General features: G+C 41.7%; 1 protein-coding gene across 1 annotated transcript in view; it reads right to left on the bottom strand.

Annotated features, from left to right (window-relative positions):
* The window catches only part of WWOX (WW domain containing oxidoreductase), a 995,490-nt gene that overhangs the window by 610,606 nt on the left and 357,605 nt on the right, over positions 1–27,279 (bottom strand). The gene's annotated exons all lie outside the window — the stretch shown is intronic.

Here is a 27,279-nt window from a genome sequence, read left to right on the forward strand (position 1 = left end):
GTTGTGGGTTTATAGAACAATCATACATAAAATATAGGATCCTCATATACCACCCCACCACCAACACCTTGTACTGGTGTATAACATTTGTTAAAACTGGTGATAGCACATTTTTATTTTGTACTATTAATTAAAGCCCGTGGTTTAATTTAGGTTTCACCGTGTGGTATAGTTCCATGGATTTTTTTAACTTTTTAATTCTATTACCATATATACAAGCTAACAAATATACTTCTAAACTTATAGTGCATTTGTGCAAGGATAATGGCTTTTATAATGTGATGCATAATGTAAGTTTACAGGAACCACCTATTTAGAATATTGGGATATTTCCCCCACTATATAGGCTTTTTCCTTTTCTGTAATACACTATGCTGAGGGAACACTATAGGGCCATGATACTTGATTACACTATCTTGATTACCGTTCTTTTACCAGCTTTCTTAAATTAGATGCGAGTAGTACTTCCAAGTTTAGAATCTTGGATAGAATACCCTGCATTTGAAACCAGTGGTTTAAAACGCAGTATTTCATAACCCCAGCAAGTTTCATACAACTTCTTTTCATATGTAAAGTGGATCTTTGCGATCCTATCTTATACATTCAGTGGAGAAGAATGTGTAAAGAAGAGAAGCTGCGTGTTTTAGCAGTAAACGAACAACGTGTCATAAACAGCGTGCTGTATTTAATATTCAGATCAAGACATCTCTGTCTCACTCGAGCAGACCCTCTTGACAAAAGGCATCCCACGTCTGCCAGGAGTATCGAGTCCAGCTGAGGACAAATTTCAAGATGAACCTGAAATCAATTTGCCATCAAATTTTCATGCCTCTCCCAGACTATCTGTGGCATTTTAATTACAAGCACCCTAGGCGGGGGGTACTACAGATATTGACACTTAGCTCCTACCAGAAACTTTATTGGCAACCTCTGTCTGAATGCAGTACTCAACTAGAATAACAAGAAATATATGAGGATATGCAAGTGGGGGGGGTTCTGTAATCATTCTGAAACCATTTTGTTCAAAGGGCCCGGGCATTTCTTGGACAGGAGGCTGGGGAGATACAACTCCTGGTGATCAGCAGCACAAATGACCTTTGAATTAGACTACAGCACGGTACCATCCTGCAAAGTCCTTGGGTCCTTCTGCAAGTGATAGCAAAGCATCATCTTGTTCCCTTTTCTGGTTTTTGTTTTATGTTGGATATCTCTCATGAGCATCATTTCAGAGCTCTGGAAAGATTTCAAATCCTCCTTGAAAGGTGAGGGTATCTAGGCAGAAGGCATCCTAGTAAACTTTTACTAAAGGGCTTAACGTAAGGGGACAGAAGTGGTCACTGATTATATGGAGAGACTGACTGTATGTGTGCGGGAGAGGGGTAACTAGCTGCCTTTATATTAAGTACAGCCATCCTCTGGGTTTTTTCCCCTGATTTTTACACAGGTTGTGAATAGCAAGAGAAAGGTGGAAAACCTGCAATTTGCTAGTCATAAAGAGTTTTGGCTCCCTGAAAAGTAACATCTTGGGACAACATACATGCAGCTTTATCCAAGCACACTTAGCTGTCCGTTTTGCTGGCTGAGTTTGTGGCTGGATATGCTGCACTGGCATTCATCATCTTGTTCCCTTCCATGGTGATAAGGGACAAAACAATGGCCTCAGCAACCAGCATCTCTGTGGTTTTGTGTTAGGCACTGCCGCAGGCACGAAGGACTCTCAGTGAATCCTCACATGTTCTGGCAAGTTGGCTACTGAGTGATGTGAACCCAGCGTGCTGGTAAATGGTTAACAACTAGCTTTCCAAAGTAAACTGTGTGCATCTAAATAGAGGGAATACGCTTAATATAACTTTCACTGATACAAAGGATGTGTAGCACACAATTTACAAATAAAATAGATACAATGTTCTTTGTTATAAATTGCATAGAGCCAGGTGATTCTGAATGCTTGCATTGATTTGTGCCAAACCCTTGAATCTGTAGCTAATGATGAACGAGTATAGCTCTGATAAAAATATTGGTTGATATTTTTAAGTTAACCAGTAAGATGAAAGGGAAACAATGAAGACAGACACTACATTGGAATTTCACTATTCATTAATGATATGAGCAAATTCTTGCTGAATTGCTTAGTGACTTCTGAATATATTGAAGAAATATTTCCCCTTTTTTAAAAAATACTCACATGTCAAGACATGATACGATTAAATTTAAATTGTATTAATCCTTTCTCTATCACTTTCCTAAGTAAAAAACAATAAAACAAACAATCACTCCAACCCTGATTTGTAGTTTTGTCTATCTGCACGGTGCGAACACTCCTACCAAGGATGATTTCAAGCTGCCAATGTGACTGACATTGCTTGGGGAGCTGGGAAGAGAGGAGTACCCGCAGACCATTCTAGAGAGAGTTCCCACCACACAGATGCAATAGACCTGGTAACCTTGAGAGCATAGATAGTAGTCAACTATAGTAAAACGTTGGTTCAAGAACATGCATGCTAGTGCACACACACACACACCCACCCTTTCATGCAAAATCCTGCTGACAAAATCGCCTTGTTGTTTTCCTAGAGAGGGAGAAACTTTTGAACACAGCTGGAAGATGCATGATGGAGATGCAAGAGCAGAAGATAATTAAATATCTGGCTTCAAGAAAGGAGGTGGTAGGTTTGACAAAGACGAAGGAGAGAGGGGGACAGCATTCACCCTTCTGACCAGATGAAGATGGGCCCTGCGGAGGGGGAGCGGGCACACAGCTTCAGCACGGGGATCTGTCATAGTGGCTTGCTCTCAGTTATCCGAGCACCGCTTTCTGCCTCCTTCACAGGGAACCAAGCGACGCCAGCTTCTCTTCTGCTCATTTGAAAGAGGGCATAGTCAGCTGTCAATTACTTGGAAGAAATGGGCAACAGCATTACGTTCTCAATTTTGTTGCCATCCCTAAGGCAAAAACTGATTTGCAAAATAAAACCTGGGGTGGAGTGGGTTGAGTGTCTAGAAAACACATATATGCCCTTAAACCAAGGCAAGGCTAGCCCACCTAGCTCTACAGTGCAACAGGCTACATCCTGCAGTTGGGGTGTTTACGTCTAAACGGGTGAGAATTCCGGGGAAGGCACGGACCTGCAGCAGGGCAGCGTCAGCAGTTAGCACTGCGAGACTGTGTTTTCGCCCCTAAGATAGTATAATTCAAACAGGTCCCAAAGAGTTAGGTGCACATACCAAGAGGCCCAATGCTCATTTGGTTGAAGATGGCACCAACACGTCTCAAAGGTGTGACAGCGATGCTGTGCACCTGTTTCCTCAAGGGTAGGATGCCTGATATGCTGTGCTGTGGGCTTCTCCGCATGTATTTTTCAAAACATAAAAACACGGGCTCCTTTTTATGGACAAGCCAGACTAGAAGTATCACAAAGCGTTCCCCAGAAATGCCAGAGCTGTAAAACATCCGCAAGATATAAAATAGAATATCCTATCACTTGTCGGTAACACGGTTTGTTTGTTCCCTTTTTCCTCTTTTATTTTTACCCTTGAGGGTCAGTTGTTAAAAAATACACATAGATATTTTCCTAGGGACAACTGCACATATCGAATTTGGAATGGAATTACGGTGCTTGGAGAGAAAAAATATATGGATTTACATTAGCGATCTGTATGTATTACTGTTAATACTAGTTGTACTTATACAGCACTCTTAACCTTGTCTTTAACAAAGAGTCAACACAAAGCGCTCACGGTTTCCCTCCTGGATATACTCGGGATTCTGACTCTTCCTTTTTCACTTTTGGTTGGCAGAGCGTAAAAGCATGCCCTCGGCGTCCCCAGCGTCTAGCACTTTATTGGAGATAATGTTGTCCTAGCTGGAAAGCTCTTGCTCCTCCAGTGTTTACAAGAACAGCAGAGATGAGAAGGGACCTGAGGCTGAGAGAATCCCGGTTCAGCATAAAACAGGCCCCGCTAAGCAATAGCTAATCGACACAGCAAGGCGAAGCAGGCGTCCGCCCCGCGCCTCCGCCCAGCCCGGCGGCGGGCCTCCGTGCCGGCTCGAGGCCGGGGAGGCGAGGGTCGCGACGCCTGCCACTTGCCAGTAAACATCTGGGTGGGTAGAAAAAATATTTTCAGAGCATCGGGAGAGAGGTGGGGGGAACAATGGAGAGCGCTCAGACTCCCGTTCTTTTCATTTTCTTCTTCTTGGCAAACTTCTCGGGATAAAAGAACACGTTTTGAGCACACGATGGCTACACTTCATTTCACGGGGTGGCTAAGTCGCCGACTGGGTCCACTTCTGAGGCACCAACGATACAGAACGTCAGCGAGTGCCAAGACAGCATTTGGGCACGAGGCCGAAAGGACCCGGCCTATCTGTCTAGGTGGGGAGCGGGGAGGCCAAGCTATGCTTTGAGGCACGGCTATCCAAATCACAGAAGCCACTATGCAAAAATGCCCAGCCTGTCCCCTCCCTCTCCAGGCAGCCCCGGCTCGGCCAAGCGCTTGTCTGCTGGGCCCTGTCCAACCGGACCCCCGGAGGGAGCCCAAAGGTGTCGGGGGTCCGAGAGGGGCCGACCGGAGATGGCGCTCCTGCCTGCTGGGTCGTTTCTCTCTCCTGGAGCTCAGCCAGGGAAAGGCAGTTTGCCGAGCCAGCCCCGGCTTTTCTCTCCAAATCACATCGCTCATGATTAGGCAGAGAAAGGCCGACTCTCTCCCTGCGGCCCCAGAGTCCTCTCCACCCACTCTCTACACAAAATCAGTTCATCTGGGTAATATGCGCAGCACAGCGCTCCGGCCAGCTGGAACGAGTGGCCTCTTCCTGGCCAAATGCTTGGGGTTTCTTCCAGCCTTGAGCCTACGTGCTCCCTGCACTGGGGAGAGCCCAGAGACCTGCCGGGAACTGGGAACAAGGGAGTTGCTACCCAGACTTCCCACCAACTTCCCAAGTTTGGAGCAATCAAGAAGACATTTTTTGGTGAGGTTGCTTGGCCCCAGAGGCAGGTCACGGAGCTCTGAAGCCAAGCATTCCAGCTCTCCAAAACCCAGGAGGATTTGGGTATCTGGGATTGGACCAGGCTCCCTGGCAAGCCAGGCCAAATCTATGTCCTAGCCCTCATAAAAAGATGATGATTTTCTTTCTTTGCTTTGGTCTCTTCCAGCTCAGAAGGGACCAGAGAGCTACCAAGACTTCACTCTAGAAACTAGGCTAAGTTACATAATGTATTGTCAAGCCAGAAGCTGCCTTGGACTGTTGGCAAATATGTTAACTCAGTATGAAATAACATAAACAGAAAAGAACAATATTCTCTGTTTTCTCACTCCAGGCATGTTAGAGGCCTGGAATCAAGATGCATTTAGGATGGACTGAAAGCTTTCAAAAATAAGTCCTGTGTATTTAGAAGGTCTTTAGATTTGAAGTTCTGAAGACTGGGGCTGCCTGGGGTGAATGTTCCAAAGGGTACCTATTGCTGGGGGGTTCAAAAAAAACTCAGGAACAATAAATAGCCCTTAGTGGAGGAGAAGGAATTGTGCAAAACTCACTGTTTATCTCCTTTCTGGCACAGAAGCATACACAGAAATATATACAAAACCTACATATTTACACATTCTTCTCCCTGGAGGCCTGCCACTCTTGCCAGGCATTGCTTGTATGTATTAACATGAGTCTGGTTTCTCAACTGCTCAGCTTAAGAACTCGAGTTGCTATAGTCTAGAAAGTAGGTAATCCAGCTGGGACTACCACAGAGGGCCCGGGGCATGAACTTGAAGGCCTGTGTTTGGTTGGCAGATGAGGCAGCAGTTTCATGTCCCTGGGACTAGCCTCCAAGCCCCATACAAACCATGCTTCTGCCATTTGGAAACTGGACTGGATTCATCCAGCCTCCCCAGTTCACAAGCTGCTCTGATGATGAACTGAGGCATATTTCAAAAATTCTGAGTGCTAGAGAGAAAACAATATTACTAGAACACTGTCACCAATATTCCCACTCCTGGGACCAGTAAGTCCTTTGAGCATTTATACAAAAAACGAAGCAGCAGCACTCTTTCCCTGCCTTGTAAGTCTGCAAAGAAAACTGAGAAGAAACTGTGAGAAATTCTGGAAAATTTGTACGAAGAGTCTTAAATATCTGAAATGGAGGAACACGTTCTGAGATAACCTCGCTGATAAATACTGGTTGATAAAAGAATTTAATGTACCTGGGAATCTTCGTGAGTACCTTTCCCATAAGGGTTTTCCTTAAGAAAAAATAAAACTTTAGTTTTTAAGGTTTTTCCCCATTCAGGGATACTTTACTCTCAGATTTGGCAAAGAGCTGTTTCCTAATACATCATAGAGAATATATGATTTCATTTTCCTACAGATGCATTTCTATACACCTGGTATTTTGGTTATTTATTAATCATGCCTAGTTTTGTGGTTTCTAGCTTTATACCTTTAAAGCCATTAAAACTTAATAGGGGAATTAATCATAAAAGAAATCTATCAAACACAGTTGCCAAGCACTTTTTTTTTTCCTGACTGACATCTTTAAAATATATTTGAATGTTATTTATTTCATCACACCCAGGGAATTAAAAAAACATAACGTGCAGCTTCCAAGTTCAGAGAAAGCATAAAAATGTGATTTACTATTTATTGTACAGTGTAGGTACATGCATATTATATATAGCATGTTAATCTTCAACTGGCTAAGTTTAGCAAATTTGACAACACTACTGTTTGCTAGTGAGGAAAAAGAGTCGACATCTGTTCTCTTCCAGATACGATTCCTCATTGGAAAGAATCAGAAATATGCCCCGGCCTTCTATTTCCTGGGTAAACTGATAGAACGAAGGCGATTTAAATGGACAATCAAACCACAATGCCCCCTGGTGGTCAAATAGTGCATACACCGATGCAAATTTTTCTGCAGCTTGTGAATATTTTTGAGACCTAATTTCTTAATGATGTGGAATTTTCCCTTCAGTTTAAAAAATACAAATCCCAAGGGTATGGCACATTGGTTGTGCTTTTTAATATGAAAAATTAAGATTTTCTTTGCTCTTAAAGGTGCATTTAATTTATCAAACCACCTTGATCAAACTTTTTTTTTAATGATAAAGAATAATATGCTAATTCCATACTGAAAACTTGGAGTACAGGGGAAAAATGGAATTGTGGCATATGTATTTTTTTTAAACTAAACTGACAAAAGTGAAACTGTCAGCAGATACTTCCTCGTGGACCCGAGGGGTGGGTTCCGTTAAAACAGGCTGAGAGCAGATTCCAGATTGTACCACAAGGCTGAGGACTCCATCTTCCCGCCGTGCTCTCCGTACGCTCCTCCGATAAGCAGCTCACAGGGAATTTCCTCAGGTCAGACATGAAGAGCGATGCTCAGGTTCCCTTAACCCAGGCACACACTGTTTGTGAGGTAGGCCTCATAAATCTCAAAAACAGTCAGCAAAACGTGACAGGCGAGGTTGTTAAAAGGCTCAAATACATTAAAGGGGGACATTTGAAACGTGGACCCATTCATCAAACGATACTGATGCCTCGCAGGAAGGCAGGCAGGCAGCACCTCCCGGTCTCAGAGAGCATCTCATTTAACCTCTGGCTCGCTCTCAAAGCCGGAGAGGCTTTCTCGCGGCCTTCCCTCTCCACGTTTGGAGATGCTGAGCCGTTACAGTTGGGGCCATTCAGCAGGTGCAGGGTGCTCTTGGCCCCGCTCCAGAGCTGCCCGCTGTACTAATAATGCCTTGTCTCTGATGGGGGACGTTTCAAAACAGGTCCTGGTACCAGAAGACAATAATGCCAGTACGTGCCACAGAAGGACATGGAAATGAAAACGTGGGTCCGCATCTATACGGCCATGCTAAAAAATGTGCCAAAATGTTCAGGCAACCTTCTAGTGGAAGCAACCCAAATGCTCACCAACTGAAGGACTGGATAAATAGAATGCGATGTAGCCATACAATGGAACGTCACTAGGCCATAAAAAGGAAGAAAGTACTGATGTACCCCACGACATGGATGAATCTTGGAAACAGTATGGTAAGTGAAATAAGCCAGTCACAAAGGAACACATATTATATGATTCCATTTATATGAAACGTCTTGAATAGACTAATCTATAGAGACATAAAGTAGATTAGTGGTTGCTGAGGGCTGGGGAGAATTGGGGTGATAGCTAAAAGATGCAGGGTATCTTCTTGGGCTAATGAAAATGTTCTAAAATCGACTGTGGTGATGGATTCACAACTTGGTGAATATACTAAAAGCCATTGAATTGCATGCTTTTTAAATAGGCAAATTGTAAGGTAGGTGAATTATGCCTCAATAAAGCTGCAAAAAAAAAAAGTTATTGGAGAACTAAGGGAAGACCGGCTCTGTGAAGCTTCAAGGAACATAAAAAAAAAAAAAAAAAAAACTCTGGATGAAGGAGGAAAAGAATAGAAGACAAGAGAACAGTATCAGCTTCTAAGGTAGCAAACTGAGGCCCTGGGTCAAGGTGGATCCCAATCTTACTTTTGCAAAGGGGATATGACACATCTGTACATTCCCAGAAACCTTCTATATAAACTCTGGGAGGCACAAGCTCTCCCCTCAGACCCCCAAATCTGATGATAGGACACTCTGTTTTTGGTAGCTGTCAGTCTTCACGACCTGGTTCCCTCCACCCTCCCACCCAAACCCTCCCACCCCACCAGAGATCTGGTATCAAATAATCTGTGGGAGGGTCTACACTTTGCTACATTTAAAGAATTTCCCAGGAGATTCTAATGTAAGGCAGGACCAATTCCACTGGGAAAGAGACAACAAAGAAAACCAAATCCAAATAGAAGGAAAAGCTACATGAAATGGGAGTCCAGCATCCCAGCTTATTGGGAGTCTTTACTTTTCATCCCTTCACATTCTCCCACCCATGTATCTAAAACTCCACAGATCTCTAAGTGCCATGGTAGCAGGGGGAAGTGTTCATCTCGGGCTGTCCATCTGGCAGTTCACAAACAATGCCAAATGTTTACACAAAAATATCCAAACCAAACCAGCTGCTTTTATACATGTAGGCTCGAAAAATTATGTTTCATCATTTTAAAAAATGACAGGGGAATCTGAAGAAGAATGGACACTTAGATTCAAATTTCAGAATTTTGTGGGCATTAACTGAGAACTTCAGTCACAGCATTTGGCTGACCCTCTGTCCTATCCAACATTCTTCACTGTTGAATGCCTAAGGATAACAGCCTGCCCCACTTCCAGCCCAGCAAGGCTAAGCGTATTTCCTGAGCTAGGTTTTAATCCAAGCTACACATAAGTAAGCCTAAGTGTGGTTGGTACCTGCTTTACTTGCTTCCCAGAGAAAGACATGCTGGCTTTGAAATTCTTTCTTTTGGAACTTCTTTGAGCCAGAAAAATATCAACTCCTCACTGGCTCAGCACAGACACTGTTGTACATGCTCTCTGGGTCTGTACTGATCAATGACATTTTTTGGAAAACACTGCCTGAATAATTCATCATCGAAAAAAGCTTTTGGATTAAATGATTTTACTGGGGCTTCCAGCATAAACATGCAAGTGTTCCCAACGAGCTGGTCCAGCTGGAATACTGCTTGGAATAATCAGGATGACACCCCATTTTGTAAATTGTAATGTGTTGCCTGCCCGCCCCTGGCCATACCAAAATGCCGCCAGAGTCTCAGCCAGGTGTTCTGCCAGCATGTGCCTGGCACATCTTGTAACAGTTTGCTCAATATGGTGAAAAGCTACCATGGTTGACTCCATGGGGTAGCGAACAGCTTAAAAAAATAAAGGAAAAAAAGGTTGGTAAAAGGAGAGAGGAAAGGATGAAGGGAGGAAGGAAGGGAGAAAGAAATGGGGGGAAAAAAACGTTGGCTACAGTTTGTGCAGAGGTTTGGCAGCAGGAACAATTCAATTGTATCTTGGCAACTGGAATGGAGATTTAACACCTAATACAAATGCCAAGGCAACCCATATATTTTTATCTATATTTTAAAGACCCACACTTCCCCCATCACATGCACGCATGCGCACGTGCACACACACACACTGGATGAACTATAAGGAGTGGCATACCTAGGCTGGCAAAATTCTACAAAAAAAATAAAATAAAATACTCTGCTTCGTTCAACACAAGCACGTGCACTGCAACACACACAAAAACCCCCAAGATGCACTCAGAACCATTCTTGCTTGCCTTTCTAGTTTGTTCTTTCATTGTGTTTTCCTTCCCCACATGAAGAAACCAGGTTTTGACTCACTCCCTCCCCAACCACCTCTCTTACCTCATCCTTAAGATTCAAAGCAGTGAGTCCTCCAAACAGAAAGGAATATATGGTTCTAGTAATTCCTACTTAGCCAAACGCAGGGATAATTTTATAGACTATTAAAAGGGATGCAAGGGAAGGGTTCCATGGCCTAGAATTTAAGTTCTTAACCTCCAGAGACGACAGGACTTCCATCGCCTTGACCTCGTTTTCTCATGCACTCATTCTTACGCCACGTCCTACACTGGGGACTGGAGTTACAGACTGAAAAAAAGATAAGGCACCATCTTTCCTCCTGAGAGCTAAGCCAAGCGGGAAGCAGAGTCAATGCACAGCCACCACACAGTACGAGTAGCTCTCATGGGACCTGGCAAGAGCACTCTGAGCAGCCACCCCAGAGCCCTGCTGGAAGCCAGTATCACAGAGCCAATGAGCCAGCTGGTGAGCGGCCCACAGTCACTGGGGGTCACCAAAGGATAGAAAGCCCCCATGAGGCCCACCTGACTATTTAGAAAGGTTAGCCAAAGAGAAAAGTAAAGAGGTGGACCAGGAGCCAGAGGGGGAAAAAGAGGGCTCCAAAGGGGCCAGTAGACAGCCAGAGGCTCTCCCATGGGCCAGTCCCACCCATAGAGGCAGCACAGCAGGGGGGCCACCCTGCCACCCAGAGCAAGGCCAGGGGGAAACAAACCCTTAGGGTACCTGGGGCTCCCTCAAGCAAAGCAGTCTCCCTGGGATGGGCACCTCGAATCTCACCCCCCAGACCTGACCCCTTGACCTCTTCAGAGACAAGCAGTGTCACAACTTTGTGTTCTTTGAGGGGAAGGAGAAAGACCCTTATGGTTTTTAGACTTAGGAAAATTCCATTTTAATCAAACTCAGTTAATTATTGACTCAACAAGAATGAAAGTTGAATAAAATCATTTTCGCCTTAAGCCAAACTATTAAGAAGCCTCATATAGTTAATAGGCTAAAAGTCTTCAGAATTATTCCTTTAGCCTTCGTAATTTTCAGTTCTACTCAATCATGATTGTGCTTATCAAGTGTTGCCAGTGAAGGATAGATGACCAAGGAAACTGCATTTATAGTTAAGAACATAGAATGTGGAATTGACATAAACAAATACTGCCGCTGTCTTTTACCAAATCGATAAACCAACATAATGCACCCTTCTGATTTTTCCTTACCATGAAAAGCTCTCAATTTTTGCATACCACTAATTTCCTTCTCAGCAAAAGGTTTGCAGCTCTTTTTCCATCTCTATAACATTCACTCTCCCATCAAGAATATTATACTGAGTGCTCCTAAACTGGGAAGGTTTTATTTTATTGTCAATTTTTAGAGCAGGATGTGTGCAATTTGGAATAGTGGCCCCTCCTGAAAACCTGACCCCAAGGTGGGTCGTTAGAGTCATGCCCTCCTCCACCCACTCTATGGGCTCTAAAAAGCAGTAGAGTGCACCCTATTAATCGCAATGTAAAATTTTCAAAGTCTAAGAATAAACCACAAAAGTAGTATCAGGAAGTCTAACAAAGCTTTGCCCTTCATGCTTGCTTTCTTAAAAATATCAAATTCCCTTATAATGTCTTTCCCCTAAACCTGCCACCTCCAGTATAGCAGTCTAACTTTTTAGGATAAATTGGCACAGCCTTCCATTGTGAAAAAAATAGGGAAAGGTGATATCTCCCAACCTCTGTACTGCAGTGTTGAGTGTTGAGAGTCCTCTCTGCAGGGCTCTCTAATCAGGAAGTCTGCTTAGATCCAACCAAGCAAGTATTTATTAAACATCAAAGAAGGTGGGGGGGGAGGGGAATATAAACACATTATTTCTGCTCACCAATGAGATATCATAATGGCCATTTAGTATTTCAGTAATTAATGTCATTGGTATGACCCCCAAACAGACTCATAGCTTAAAACTGCTTCCCCTCATGAAAGCAGAGCCTATAAATTCAGACCTGAGAACCTGTTGCTGAGTGCCAGGTTTCTCCGAATGACCTGAGTTACAACAACGCATCGCCAGTGGAAGTATTAGTTAGAAGCCTAAACAGGCTTTCCGAGGAGAGGCTTGACTTAAAGGTAATAAGCTTTTCAATTAATCTGATTTTACTTTATCCCCACCCCTTGCGGCTTTTTGCTCGCTGTCTGCTTTCTGTGTTCATTCACTGTGCATTCTTCTGTGTCTGTAGTTTTATTTATTTATTTACACACACACACCTTGGCAGCTGGCTTGCTGTCTGCTCTCTGTGTTCATTCGCTGCGCGTTCTTCTGCGTTTTTGCTTGTCTTCCTTCTTTTGTTGTTGCGTCACCTTTCTGAGTTGCTTCTCTGCGGTGCTTGCCTCCAATGCGTGCGGGCGAGGCTGCCTTTCACAAGGAGGCCCCTGGACGCAAACCTAGGGCCTCCCCGTATGGTAGACAGGAGCCCATCTGATTGAGCCACAGCCACTTCCCTTAATTAATCTGATTTTTAATGCAAATATGCCTTTTAAAGAATTAAAATTGAAAAAGAAATCCTAAATCTTAAATCCAGAACTTCTCTAATAAAGAAAAAAAAAAAATCCTGGAAAGGAATATAAGTTCTGAATAAAATGTAAAGAAAACTACTACCAGAGCAAAAAACAGGACTTTGTCATAGTTCCACACCCTTACAGAGCCGGTAAGTCTGCCTCCCCCACATGGGCCCACCTCCAAGTCTCGCCCACACCACTGCTCCAAGGCGGAGCGGAACACACCCAAGCGAGGGTCGTCAGTTATTAAACCCAGGCCAGGGTGCAGGGCGTCAGGACTCAGCGTCAAATACCCTCATAGCTCTCTGCAGAATCATTTCTGACCTTGCCTTCACCCAAAAGCTGCTACTACAATTCCTCTTGGCAAAATTGAACTCCCTTGTTTTCTGAGTAGTTCTTTCCCCTTTCTGGGTGGTTTGACACATGCAGAAGTCAGAGAATCAATGACCAAAGGCCCATAGATGTCTGCCAGCGAAGGTGCCTCCCCTTCCAGGTGCTGGCTCGGGAAAGGTGTGCTGGGGAAGACTGAAGGAGCTGCCAGCCCTCAGCTCCTTGACCCTCTCCCCCAAGTACAGCAATCACAAACTCAGAAAGAGAAAGCTAATACCTTTGCATGGCATAGGGAATTCTAAGAGTGTTGCCCAAGGGTCCTCTCTTACACAGCAGTAAACCAGTAACTTGGGATGGGCAGAACACGTGAGCAGATGTGTCTTCCATGACCACACGCAATAAAGAAAGCACGTGGACAAATTCATTCACCAAAGCGCATAAATGCAAATGCACTGGTTGGTTTTGGGGTGGTATAAAAGTCTCAGGTGAACACACCCACGGAACATCAATCACCTATTAACATATACAACCGCTCCCTTAAAAGTCATTTTCAGTGAATCGTAGGTATGAAATTCTCCAACAAAGTCATATAATGCAAGAGCATCTTCAGAGATCTTTGTCATATGCTGTGCCAACCTGGCACACATTTATAACTTTAAAAGGGCAGTACAACAATGATTACAAACATGGGCTTGATGTTTTAATTTTATTAGAGCAGTTATTATGTTTACAGAAAAAAAAATCGTGCAGAAAGGACAGAGTTTCCAACACCCCCACATAAACACTTTTCCCTATTTTTTTTTTTAAAGATTTTATTTATTTATTTAATTCCCCCCCCTCCCCCGGTTGTCTGTTCTCTGTGTCTGTTTGCTGCGTCTTGTTTCTTTGTCCGCTTCTGTTGTCGTCAGCGGCACGGGAAGTGTGGGCGGCGCCATTCCTGGGCAGGCTGCTCTTTCTTTCGCGCTGGGCGGCTCTCCTTACGGGCACACTCCTTGCGCGGGGGACACCCCTGCGTGGCACGGCACTCCCTGCGTGCATCAGCACTGCGCATGGGCCAGCTCCACACGGGTCAAGGAGGCCCGGGGTTTGAACCGCGGACCTCCCATGTGGTAGACGGACGCCCTAACCACTGGGCCAAGTCCGTTTCCCCACTTTTCCCTATTGTTAACATTTTGCAATAATGTGGGTGCATTTGTTACAAATGATGAACCAATGTTTTTGTTTATATTATAAACTATTGTCAGTAGTATACATTCTTTTCTTATACAGTTCTATAGTTTTTATTTTTATTTTTATTGTGGTAACACATATACAATGCAACCATTTTCAAATATACAATTCAGTAGTGTTAATCACATTTGCAATGTTGTGCTACCATTGCTGTCATTCATGACCCAAACTTTTCCATCAGCCAAACAGAAACTCTGTACCAATTAAGAATTGATTCCCTATTTCCCATGCCCACCCCACCCCCCCGCCCCTGGTAACCTATATTCTAATTTCTCACTCTGTGAATTTGCATATTCTAATTATTACATATATGAGAGATCATACAATATTTCTCCTTTTATATCTGCCTTATTTTCATTCAACATTATATCTTTATGGTTCATTCACATTGTAGCATATATCAGAACTTCAGTCCTATTTATAGCTGAATAATATTCTATTATATGTATATATATATTTATCACATTTTGTTTATCCATTCATCTGTTGATGGACATGTGGGTTGCTTCTACCTTTTGCCCATTGTGAAAATGCTGCTATAAATATTGTTGTACAAATATCTTTCCAAACCCCTGCTTTCAATTCTTTTGGGAATATTTCCTGAAGTGGGATTATCCTGTCATATGAGAATTCTACACATAACTTTCTGAAGAACCACCAAACTGTTTTCCAGAGTGGCTGCCACATTTTGTATTCCCACAAAAAAATATACAAGCGTTGCTATTTCTCTGCATCCTCATCAGCACTTTTTTTTTCTTTTTTTTCTTTTTTAAATAATAGCCATTCTAGTAGGTATGAGGTGGTAACTCACAGTGGTTTTGATTTAGTCCCTAATGGCTAGTAAAGTTGAGCACCTTTCCTTGTGCTTATTGACCATTTGTATATCTTCTTTTGAGAAACATCTATTCAAGTTCTTTGCCCATTTTTCATTTGGGCTATTTGCTTTTTGGTTAAGTTGTAACATGCATGTTCTGCATGTTAAACCCTTATCAGATCTGTGGTTTCCAAATATTTTCTTCCAATCCATTGGCTGCCTTTTCACTTTCTTGATAATGTCCCTAGATGTGCTCTAATTCTTCTTTATTCAATTCAAGTAATTTGCTTCTTTCTAGAAATTTGTCCATTTCACCTAGGTTTTCTAATTTGTTGGCATAAAATTTTTCATAGTATACTTTTATAATCCTTTTCATTTCTGTGGGGTCAGTAGTATTGCCCCCTCCCCCTTCATTTCTATTTTAGTTCTTTGCATCCTCTCTTTTTTTTTCCTTTGTCAAGGTTTGCTAAAGGTTGATCAATTTCATTGATGTATTCCAAGAACAAACTTTTGGTTTCGTTGATTTTCTCTATTGTTTTTCTATCCTATCTCAATTTCATTTATTTCCCTTCTAACTTTGCCATTTCTTTCCTTCTGCTCACTTTATACTTAGTTTGCTCTTCTTTTTCTAGTTCCTTCATGTGTGAAGTTAGGTCACTGATTTTGAGATCATTCTACTTTTTTAATGTAAGCATTTAGATTTCCCTCCCAATACTGCCTTTGCTGCATCCCATAGTTTTGGTATGCTGTGTTTTCATTTTGATTTGCCTCAAGGTATTTCCTAATTTCCCTGTGATTTCTTCTTTCATCCAGTGGTTGTTTAAGAGTGTATGTGAATTTCCAGTTCTCTCTTTGTTATGGATTTCTAGCTTCATTCCATCATACTGAGGAAGATACACTATATTGTTTCTATATTTTCAAATTTATTGACACTTATTTTGTGACCTAATATATGATCTATCCTAAAGAATGATCCATGTGCACTGGAGAAGAATGTGTATTCTGCTCTTGTTGAGTGACGTGTTCTGTATGTCTGTGATGTCTGGTTGGATTATAGCATTGTTGAAGACTTCTGTTTCTGACTAAATATTCTATCCATAATTGAAAGTGGTGTGCTGAAGTCTCCTACTATCAATGCAGACCATCTATTTCTACCTTCAAATCTGTTGATTATTTTCTTCATATATTTTGGAATTCTCCTGTTAGTGCATATATATTTATAATTGTTATATCTTCTTATTGAATTGATCCTTTTTTCAATACATAAGGTACTTCTTTGTCCCTTCTAACAGCTATTTACTTAAAGTCTATTTTATCTGATATTAGTATAGCCACTTCAGCTTTCTTTTGGTTACAATTTGCATGGAATCAGGTCTATCTATTGTTTCAATGTCAACTTACTTGTGACTTTGAAATTTTTTTTTAAGTTCTTGGTGGGGGATTGAACCCAGGACCTCATACGTGGGAGGCCAGCTCTCAACCACTGAGCTACCCTGGCTCCGTGTTTTATAATTTAAGGTAAAATTATAAAATTATAGAGTCATTTCATACTTTTTAATCCATTCTACCAATCTCTGTGTTTTGAATGGAGCATTTAAACCATTTACATTCAAAGTAACTATAAATCATGCAGAACTTTCTTCTGCCATTTTGCTACTTAATCTTCATTAGTCATATTTTTTTGGACCCTCAATTCTTCTATTACTGCCTACTTCATTTGATTTTTATTTGTACCATATGCATTCCTTCTCATTTCCTTCTGTATATATTTTTCTTGTATTTTCTTTGTGGTTACCATAGGGCTTAAATTTAACACTATAAATCTATAATGATCTTGTTTGATCTGATACCTACTTAACTTGAATACCATACACAAACTATGTTCCCATACCTCTCCATCTCCCCACCTTTATGTTGTCCTCATCACAAATTATATCTTTATACATTGAATATGCAAAATCATAGATATATCACTTTTGCATTTAGATCCTATAAGTAAAAAGTGTAGCTGCTTACCAAAAATATAATACAATAGCAATGTTATTTATATTTACCCATACGGTTACCTTTACCATAGGTCTTTATTTATTTATGCCATTTCAATATATTTTCTAGTGTCTTTTCCTTTAAATCTGAAGAACTCCCTTTACCACTGCGTGTAGGGAAGGTCTAGGGGTGGCAAATTCCCTTGCTTTTATCAGGGTAAGTCTTAATCTTTCTATTATTTTTGAAAGAGAGTTTCATCAGGTATAGAAGTCCTAGTTGACAATTATTTTCCCTGAGAACTTTAAAGATTTTGTCCCACTGCCTTCTTGCCCCCATGGTTTCTGATGAAAAACTGTCGCTAGTTCATAGTGAAGCTCCCTTGCATGTGATGTGTTGCTTCCCTCTTGCAGTTTTCAGGATTCTCTCTTTGTCTATGGCATTTGACACCTTGATTATAATGTGTCTCAACATGGAGCTCTGAGTTTATCCTATTGGGGAGCCAATGGATACCTACATTAATGACTTTCATTAAACTTGGGAAGTTTTCTACAATTAGCTCACCAAACATTCCTTTTGTCCACTTTATCTCCTTCTCCTCTGGGACTCCTATAATGTGTATAATGATATCTGATCGTATACTTTAAGTTTCTGGCTCTGTTCATTTTTTTTTTCTCTCCCCTTCCCCCTCCCCCTGTAGTTGTCTGCTCTCTGTGTCCATTCACTGTGTGTTCTTCTGTGTCCACTTTGTATTCTTGTCAGCGGCACCCAGAATCTGTGTCTCTTTTCGTTGAATCATCTTGCTGCATCAGCTCTCCATGTGTGCAGTGCCATTCCTGGGCAAGCTGCACTTTTTTTTTGCACTGGGCAGCTCTCCTTACGGGGAGCACTCCTTGCCTGTCGGGCTCCCCTATGCGGGGGGACACCCCTGCATGGCAAGGCACTCCTTGCGTGCATCAGCACTGTATGTGGGCCAGCTCCACATGGGTCAGGAGGCCCTTGGTTTGAACCTTGGACCTCCCATTGGGCCAAATCCACTTCCCCATTTTTTAATTCTTATTGCTTCCTGCTCTTCAGCCTGAATAATTTCAATTGTCTTATCTTTGTGTTCACTGAGTCTTTCTTCAGGCACCTACAATTTACTCTAGGAATTTTTTATTTCAGACAGTGTGGACTTCAACTCCATTATATATGTTTGGTTCCTTTTTACCATTTCTATCCCTTTTTTGAAATTCTTGCTTGGTTGAAATATTGTTTTCCTGATATTCTTTAGTTCCTTGTCTGTTTTTTCCTTTAGTTCTTTTGAGCACATTTAAGACCTTTTTTTTTTTTAAGTCTTAAACTGTTATGTCCAATTTCCAATATTTTCTTTTGTTCCTTTGGATGGACCATCATTTCTTGTTTCTTTGTATGCATTGTAATCTTTTGTTGCACACTGTACATTTTAACATTTTAATGTGTTAACTTGGGAATTTAGTCTCTGCAGTGTCTGTCCCTTAACTTTATTCCAACTAGTGATATAACAGGGATGTCCTTGAAAACTAGGAGCTACAACAAAAATGACAAAAAAATCTTTCACAGTCTTTGTAGACTGGCTCTGTGTTGGCTGGTACACTCCTTCACAGCTTAGCCTTCCTACCAATGAAGAACAGCCTGGGCACATGTAGCACCCCTTCTGGTTTTTATTGAGCATGCAGTTTTTACTGAACATGCACTCATGGCCTGAGAAATTCCTTCCCATGAAACAATCTTTCCCCTATCTTGGTACCCAACTGTGTGTCTTAGAGGCAGTAATCCTTAGCTGCAATTTGATTCTTTTTCCAACTGACTTAACTGTCTCCAAGCTGCTTCTGTGTGAATGGCAAGTTCTGAGATGGTGAGCGAGAGACAAGCATCATGGTTCAGTCCTTCAGGCTGCCACCAACTAGACTGGCACAGACATACATGCACCCCCATATACACATAGGGACCACTATGTTCCCTATAGAAAGACGGGTCCTGTCCCCAGGAATCCACACTAAAAGCACAGACTGGCCCCACACCATGTAAGGGAGGGATATGGGAGAGGTTAGCAAGGGCACCACGAGGTTTTCCTACTATTTTTAAGTTGTCATTTCCTTGGTTTGGTGCTTGCCCAGTTACTAAAAACCTTTACCTCTTTTCCAGAGCTCTAAGAGAGATGGGTCTGCCAGTTTTTACTAGTTATTCAAAGATTCTGTGAGGGAACAGAACCCTGGAGTGTCTTACTCTGTCATTTTGGTTAACCAGAACTCCCTATCCTTGACCTTCTTATGCAACAGGGAAATGAAAAATGAATAGGAATATAGAACATTGTTCCCTTCTGAGAAGAAAGGTCATGTTTTAAGAAGTCAGAGGAGTGACTGGTAGATGGGACAAGAATGAGGAGTCAGTGAATTGGGGCTAGGGTGGGCAATGGCAATCAGTGCAGCTATATTACACCACGTGGAAAGAAAGTCAAAACGAACAGCCAGAAAGTTCTGAGTAAAAAAGTGAAAACCCATAGTTCTGCTTAAGGCACCCCTTTGGGTATTCAGAAGACTTTGTAGTTGTCCATTCAAAATGTTCCTGTCTTAGGGAATTTCCAAAAATTAGAAATAAAGTCATTTACCTTATTTCTTTAATTTGAATATATTTCACAATAATTTGAAATTTTTAAAAAATCAAGCACAGATTGGTCTGAGTCAAAATGAGACCATCATCCTATGGCTTACTATCCAAACCCACTTCCCAGAGGTAAAGCCTGACTATCAGTCTGCTATATACATCTTTCCAGATCTTTTCCTATGAGCACACAGATGCATATTAAATAATTATTTTAAATTTAAAAAAATACAAATAAATGATGCATCTCCACTTTGCAGTGCATCATCATGTCCAAGGTGCTCGACCTCCTGGGCTCGGCCAGGGAATAAGACACCTCCATTCATATGATGGCGGTGAACCGGGTGGAGACAAAGTACCTAAGAAGGAAATAATGAGCCTCTCTATGGACAGGTCTAAAACCTTCGGAACAGGCTGTCACCGCACAATGGACATCAGCCTCTTACTCAATTGACAGGCCTTCCTCCGGCTATAGGATCTTGACTGTAATTACAGGAAAGGCCATACCATAAAAATGGGGGAGGGAGGCTAATTGACAGAAAGCGCAATGTGCTGACTTAAGAACCAATGGCCAAACCTTAAGCTTCTTTTCCTCAAAAAGCAACTGATGCACAGTCCATTAAGCCACACCACACAAACCCAGGAGATGAGGCATTTCCAATCAAAGTATATATGTGAGCCTTGTACAAAGGACTCCTGGCCTTAGCATCTAAAAGGTTTTCAAAGTGTTGCCCGATTAAAGAATTATAAAGAGGCCCAAAAGCGTTTTGTTTCTCTTTTTATTTTCTTTTGTTTTTTTATTGCTTTGTGTTGGTTTGCCTTATGTTTACTTACTTACACAACCAAAATACAAATGAAAGGTACTGACTGATATGATGAGATTCAGACTTGTTCCTAGTCTCTGGCTGCCAACTTTGTTACCTTCTGATCATTGTAAAAGTCTAGAATCCTGGACCTACTGAGTAAGGAAGTGTCACCATGAATCTATTAAAATGAAGATAAAATGTAGGAAATCATATATCATGTAGTAGGCAAGATTATAGATTCTAGAGTGTCAGATAACCATTTTCAACTGCACGCTATTGTTGACTTATGTATACCTCAGTTATGAGATAATATATGTGGAACACTCAGAATAGAGTGCTATGTAACTTTCTGTCTTTGTTTCCCAGCTGCTAAAACAAACACCAAACAGTGGGTTGGCTTAAACAGTGGAAATTTATTGTCTCAGTTTTAAGGCTAGACATCCAAAATGGAGGCACCAGCAAGGTGATGCTTTCTGCCCAAAGACTGTGGTTTCTGGAGCTGGTTGCTGGTGATCCTTGGTCTGTGACTTTGTCACATGTCAATGCACATGGAGATGTCTTTTTTTTTTTCTTTCTTGTTTTTATGCTGTCCACTTTTGTAAAAAAAATTTTTATACTTTTAAAAATTGTCTTTTTTTAAATAGATCATATAAAACATTCCATTAAAAGAGATGTCTTCTTCTTTCTCCTCTGGACTCCACTGACTTCTGGCTTCTTCCCTTGGAGACATATACATATATATGTCTGAAATTCATTCTGCTTATAAAGGACTCCAGCAATCCAGATTAAAGCCTAACCTGATACCAGGGAATAAAATATGGACTAGAGTGGACTTACTGGTATTCTACTATAGACTAATTGTGATTCTAACAATGGAAGAAATTGTGTCATTGATGTGGAGGCAGTGGCCACTGGAGTTGCTGAAGGCAGGGAGAGGGAAAAAGAGATGTAATATCAGGGCATTTTCAGAACTTGGAGCTGTTCTGAATGACATTGCAAGGACAGATACAGGACATTATATATCCTGCCATAACCTACAGAAGGAGTGGGAGAGAGTGTAAACTACAATGTAAACTATAATCCATGCTGTGTGTGTTCATCAACTGCAATGACTGTACCACACTAATAAAAGAAGTTGTTAACGTGGGGGAAAGTGGGAGGTGTGGGGAGTGGGGCATACGGGAATCTCCTATTTTTTTTTATTTAACATTTTATGTAATCTATGTATCTTTATATACATATATATATATATATATGTATGTATTTTTTAAAAAATATTTTTAAAAGAGCCTAACCTGTTTCAGTTAGGCTACACCTTAATTGAAGTAACATCTTCAGGTGATCCTATTTATAAAGAGTCCATGTCCACTAGAAAGTAGACCAAGACTAAGAACGTGCCCAAACTTGGGTACACAATTGAATTCACTACAGTATTTTACACACATACACACAGAGCAAGTGCTATATAAGTATTATCTACATTTATTATTGCTGTTGCTGTTACGTCATTAATCATAACTCTAAAAGGAGTGACTCTCCTTAAACATCTCCCGATATTTTACCAAGAACCCACCCCCACCTGAGACCATAGGCACCTAGGATGGCCAAATGCAATTGCGCTTCTCAGCTGTAGAGGGGAATGATAAACACACAGATAACTTACTCATCCAAGTGGACATAGCTTGATGCCACAGATATATTCCCAAAACATTGTGCATAAATTGAATCATATCTCTGATAAACTGGGTAAACTTGCCATTATAATGGTTCCTGCAGTGAATCCTTTCTGTTTCTAGCAGCTTCTAAGCCAGAGCAATGCTAGCTACCTGTCTTAATATATAGATTCTTAACATTTTCCTATGCAGCTCTGGCTTCTTGTTGGAGAATGACTGTCAAGCTTGGGCAGAAAATGGAAATAGGAAACAAATAATGTTCCATTCGGTAACTGATTCAAAGAGTTGACAGTCTTTTCCCAGGAGGAAAGTCAAGCTGTGACAGCAGTACATCATTGGGAATAAGTTTCCAAAGTTGAGACGGCTGCACAGGAGGCCACTCTGTCCTCTATAGGAAGAATCTCACTGGTTTCATCAAGACGTCACTTTGGGGAAGTGGATGTGGCTCAAGTGATAAGGCCTCCACCTACCATACGGGAGGATCCAGGTTTGATCCCTGGGACCCCCTCGTGAAAAAAGAAGAAGAAAAAGGGTGCCTGCGAGGTGAGCCAGTGCTCACACGGTGAGCCAAGTGCCTGTGTGAAGTGCCCATGTGGTGAGCCAAGTGCCCATATTAGTGCCTGTGTGGTGAGCCAGTGCCTGCACAAGTGAGTCATACATCAAGATGATGGCACAACAAAAGACAGACGAAAGGGAGAGTCAAAGAGAAGCACAGCAGAGACCAGGAACTGAGGTGGTTCAATTGACAGGGAACCTCTCTCCACATCAGAGGTCCCCAGGATCAAATCCCTCTGAATCCTAGAGGAGAAAGATGAGAAGAGAAGACAAAAAAGAGAAATGGATACAGAAAATCACATAGCGAATAGACACAGACACCCAAAGACACTGGGGCAGAGGCGGGGATGGGGACAGGAGAGGGGAAAAAATAAATCTTAGATGTCACTTTGCCAGGACTGTATATTTTCCATACTACATCCAGGTAATGTGCAATGGGTACTTGGAGTGGTGAGCTGTATCTGACTCTGTTTAGTAACATCTGAGATGAGTGCATGCTGGGTACCCTCCATTCCCATACTTACTGTACCTGAGCATTCAATGTATCAGGCATAAGGCTCCTGGTAATTTGTCAAAGATCACAGTTTTGAAGAAAAACACATTTTGATATGATGATGCATATTCTCTCAGAACCAATTACTCCCTGAATTAAAACTTTGTAAACTGTTGCAAATTATTGAGGGCACAGAAGCATCCCAATATAACTTCTCTCCGCCAATATAAAAATAAAATTTGAACATAAATCTAGTCTTGCTGGGGAGGAAAGAGACATGAATTCCGCAAATACCTTCTGTGTGGCAGGCTCTGGGCTCAGCACTTTTACATATAGTGAGGTCACAAGGTCACAGACTGTTTCTTGTTCACTGACATGGTCCTAGATGTAGCAGAATGCTCCGTACATTACATGCAATCAATTCAGTGTGGATTGGATATTGAATGTATTTCATTCCCTAATGCTGGGAGGTGAGTTTTATACACAAAAGAGAAAAGTGAGGTTATGAAGCTGTAGGCATGGACTTAATTACTAAAGAGTAAGTTTGGTCCCTCCAGCGACTTCAGTTGTGGATCACCTTGCCCACCATTTGTAGTGAAAAATAAAATAATTTATTATTCATTTTGAACACACAGAAAGTTGAAACACCTTCAGAGCATGTGTTTCTTTCACGATTGAGTGGCTGATAATACATGCCCTGCCCAACCTCTACTGGCCTTTGGCTCAAGCCTTCACCTCTCACCCACTTTAGGCCGTACACATGTTGTCACCTGATGGAACCACCTGCTCACTTCTGTGGAAATGCCAGTTAGTCTCAGCTATGACTTATCTTCCACAGGTTAATTTAATGTTGGTGGGGAAAGAGTTGGGCAGGAATCTCCAAGGGAGAATGCCAGGCTTCAGAAATCTAGAGAATCCACCCCCCCCCCCCCCGCCCCAATCACACCCTTTAGTATATTCGGAGTAGTAAACATCACCTGCTAGGCTTAAGAAAGCTCTAGGGGAAAGTATAAATCAGTAGTACCATGGGCTTCAGAATCTTGATGAAAGCAGCTAAAGGAGGCGTGCAATGGAAAGGAATGGCAATGGGGGAGGGGAGCAACTCTTGGATCTTCAGAAACAACTACTTCACCCAAAAAAAAAAAGTATTATTCAAAACAGTTATATATGCTCATTTTTTTCTCTCATGGAGTTTCAAATTCCTCTCTCATCTTCCAGCTTGCAAATAAAGAAACTCCAGGCATGAGTCAGCAATTCCCAACTTGATTGGATTTTATAATGACTTGCATGCACATACAATGCATGCAAAGTTCTTAAGACTTCACTGAAAGCAAGACACTGAGCGCCATGAGATCTTAAATACAGATTAGTGTGTGGGAAGGGAGGGGATTGAATTCCACAACTGTTCACTGAGCACCTATTAGGAGTCAAGGTTAAGAAGAGAATAACACTCAATCCTTTTCCTCAAGGCGTTAGCCATCCATTGGGAAAGATGACTGTGTAACTGGACAATCATGACACAGAAGCGCCTATATTGTAGAGGGAGCACAAGGAGGAGATGATTAATTGTGTGGATAAGTAAAGGTCTGGAAGCCTTCACAGAAGACAAGATGCCAAGGGCTGGGTTTTGAAGAATAAAGAACCATGTGCAAATGGATAAGTGAGCTGAGGCAGGAGGAGCAGACTGTGGAGAGGGCACAGCCAAGGGGGCAGCGTGGGGTAGGGGCCACAGCCAGGGTAGGAGGTTCAGATGACTCAGCCTGGTGGGCTCAGTTCAGTTTGGCTGAAACATAAAGTGGAACAAGGGGCAGAAAGCGGTAGGAGAAGAGGCTAAAGTGATAGCCTAAGGCCAGCCAAGCCAAGGCTTTTTTTGTGTGAGCTCCTAGTTTTATTTTATGAGTTCTAGCTAATGAGTCGTGTTTTGCAGTAGAGCAAATAGTAATGGGAAGGTTCTCTGGGCCATTGCATAGGCTGAGTAAGTATTTAGCTTAGAGAAGAAAAGAAGTATGGGGTTATTGCATAATGGACTACCCATTTTTGAAGAGTGTGGAAAACAGGAGTAGATTTAGTTTGCTGCAGGACAGCTTAGGATTGGAAGTTGCAGTGGACAATTTCTAATCCAAAGAACAATTTCATTTGGCCCCTGCACCTTGCTAAAATGTCCTGTAGTCTCGTTTCTATCCCACAACAAACACAGAAGCTGGAAATTAGCTCCATGTTAAAAACAACTGAATGTTCATGAACTTTTTGTGGAAAGTAGAAATCAATTTACAGGGACTATAGCAAAGAGCACATGAGAATTTTGCCAGTAATGAGTGTCAAAGGAGCCCAAAGCCATGACCAGTGACAGAGGGATCTAAATAAGCACATACACACATGCATTAGTAACAGATTAGATCACTTTAAAGTAGGCTCATCATACCTGGAAGTTCAACAATTCAGAGTTATCCAAGTGTCGAACAATATCAAGCATCTTTCAGTGTGCTCGAATTAGTTCATGGTAGATTGCCGTGACACTATGTTATCACCTGGCTACTTACTTATGTGTCCTTGACATGGAAAAGTCAACCCCAAATAAAAGAGAGCCCACACTGTACCTCGTTCCTGGCATTTTTTCCAATCTGAACAAATCATTTAGTGTAAAAATAAACAGAACTAGAAATTGTCTCTAATAAACTAATATTAGTCTCCCCAGAGGGTTAATTATGTCGCTCTGTATTTTAAGAAGAATGTAAATTGCCAGTTTCAACAGATGTTCTTTTAAAAGAATGGGTTATCTGGGAAATGATGGGTCTTTGTTAGAGCTCACCCCAGTGGAATATAAACATTAAAATCATCCCACTATCTGCCAGCCCCCCTTCTCCTTCTACAACTGTTACCCACACCAGTGATACACCCTTTGGTTATTGGCAGTATTAGTGACAAGTGTTCCAACCAGAACTACAGCCCCAGATTTCAGACAACCTATTCCAAGGATTTCCAGACTCACCCTTGACCACCTCGAGACCACAAAATGGTACCTTCCCATCATTGCAAACCCCAGTTTGGGCTCTTGAGTCACGGCCATTTCTACCCTATTTTGCTACCCTGGAGAGTGGGATTGTGAAATCACATAGAAGCAGAGTTAGAACTTTCTGGAAATACATGCCTTCTCCAAATTCAATTTCAATGATCAAACACATAAATATATGTATATATTTGAAAAATGTTTAAGGGAGGAATGAAAATTTAAGTATTACAGGAAGAGTGGTTAGAATAAAAAGGAGATCATTGTTTTCCCCATTGTTTTCTCTCACATGGCATTTCATAGATACTGAAATGCAGGTTATCAGGCTGACAAAGTGAGGGCTTTAACTTGAAAATTCTCAAGTTCGTCATTCCACACTGACAGCCACTGCTGACTGAGGGATATAGAGAGCTTAAACTCTTATGTTGCAGCTGGTAGGAGGTATCCAACTACCAGCCTCACTTGACCTAGCTCGTCATTACCATCCTCGTTAGACTTGCTTCACAGATAGGGAAACTGAGGCTGGGGGAGATAAGTGGCTCCTGTGGAAAACTGAACAGAATGTGCATTCACTAATGTGCTTGTAACAAGCATAAAATCTCATCTCAACAGAAAAACAAGCAAATAACTTGGGATGTCCTTAGCATTTTCTGAAAGGGTCTGCTCACTGAAGGATGTAGGCACTCAGATTAGATTGGGAAGTTTTATGTCCTACAGGTAGGAGGAAACAAGGCAGCCTAATGACATTTGAGGGAATGTCTTAAATAGAAATAATACAAAATGCATAGTGATTGAATCATTTTTTTAAAAAGCAAAAGGTCTGCATTACTGACAGCCTACCATGCAACCAAGATGAGCAGGATGGGGTTAATGTGCATTATTCAATTTAATCATCCACCACTCTGCCATGGAGATACCACTGTGCCCATTTAACAGTTAAGGAAACAAAGACGCAGAGACACTGAGAGGTGGAGTCAACCGCCCCAGGGTTACACAGTTCC

The sequence above is a fragment of the Dasypus novemcinctus genome, chromosome 18, assembly GCF_030445035.2.
Source record: "Dasypus novemcinctus isolate mDasNov1 chromosome 18, mDasNov1.1.hap2, whole genome shotgun sequence".
Taxonomy (NCBI): Eukaryota; Metazoa; Chordata; class Mammalia; order Cingulata; family Dasypodidae; genus Dasypus; species Dasypus novemcinctus.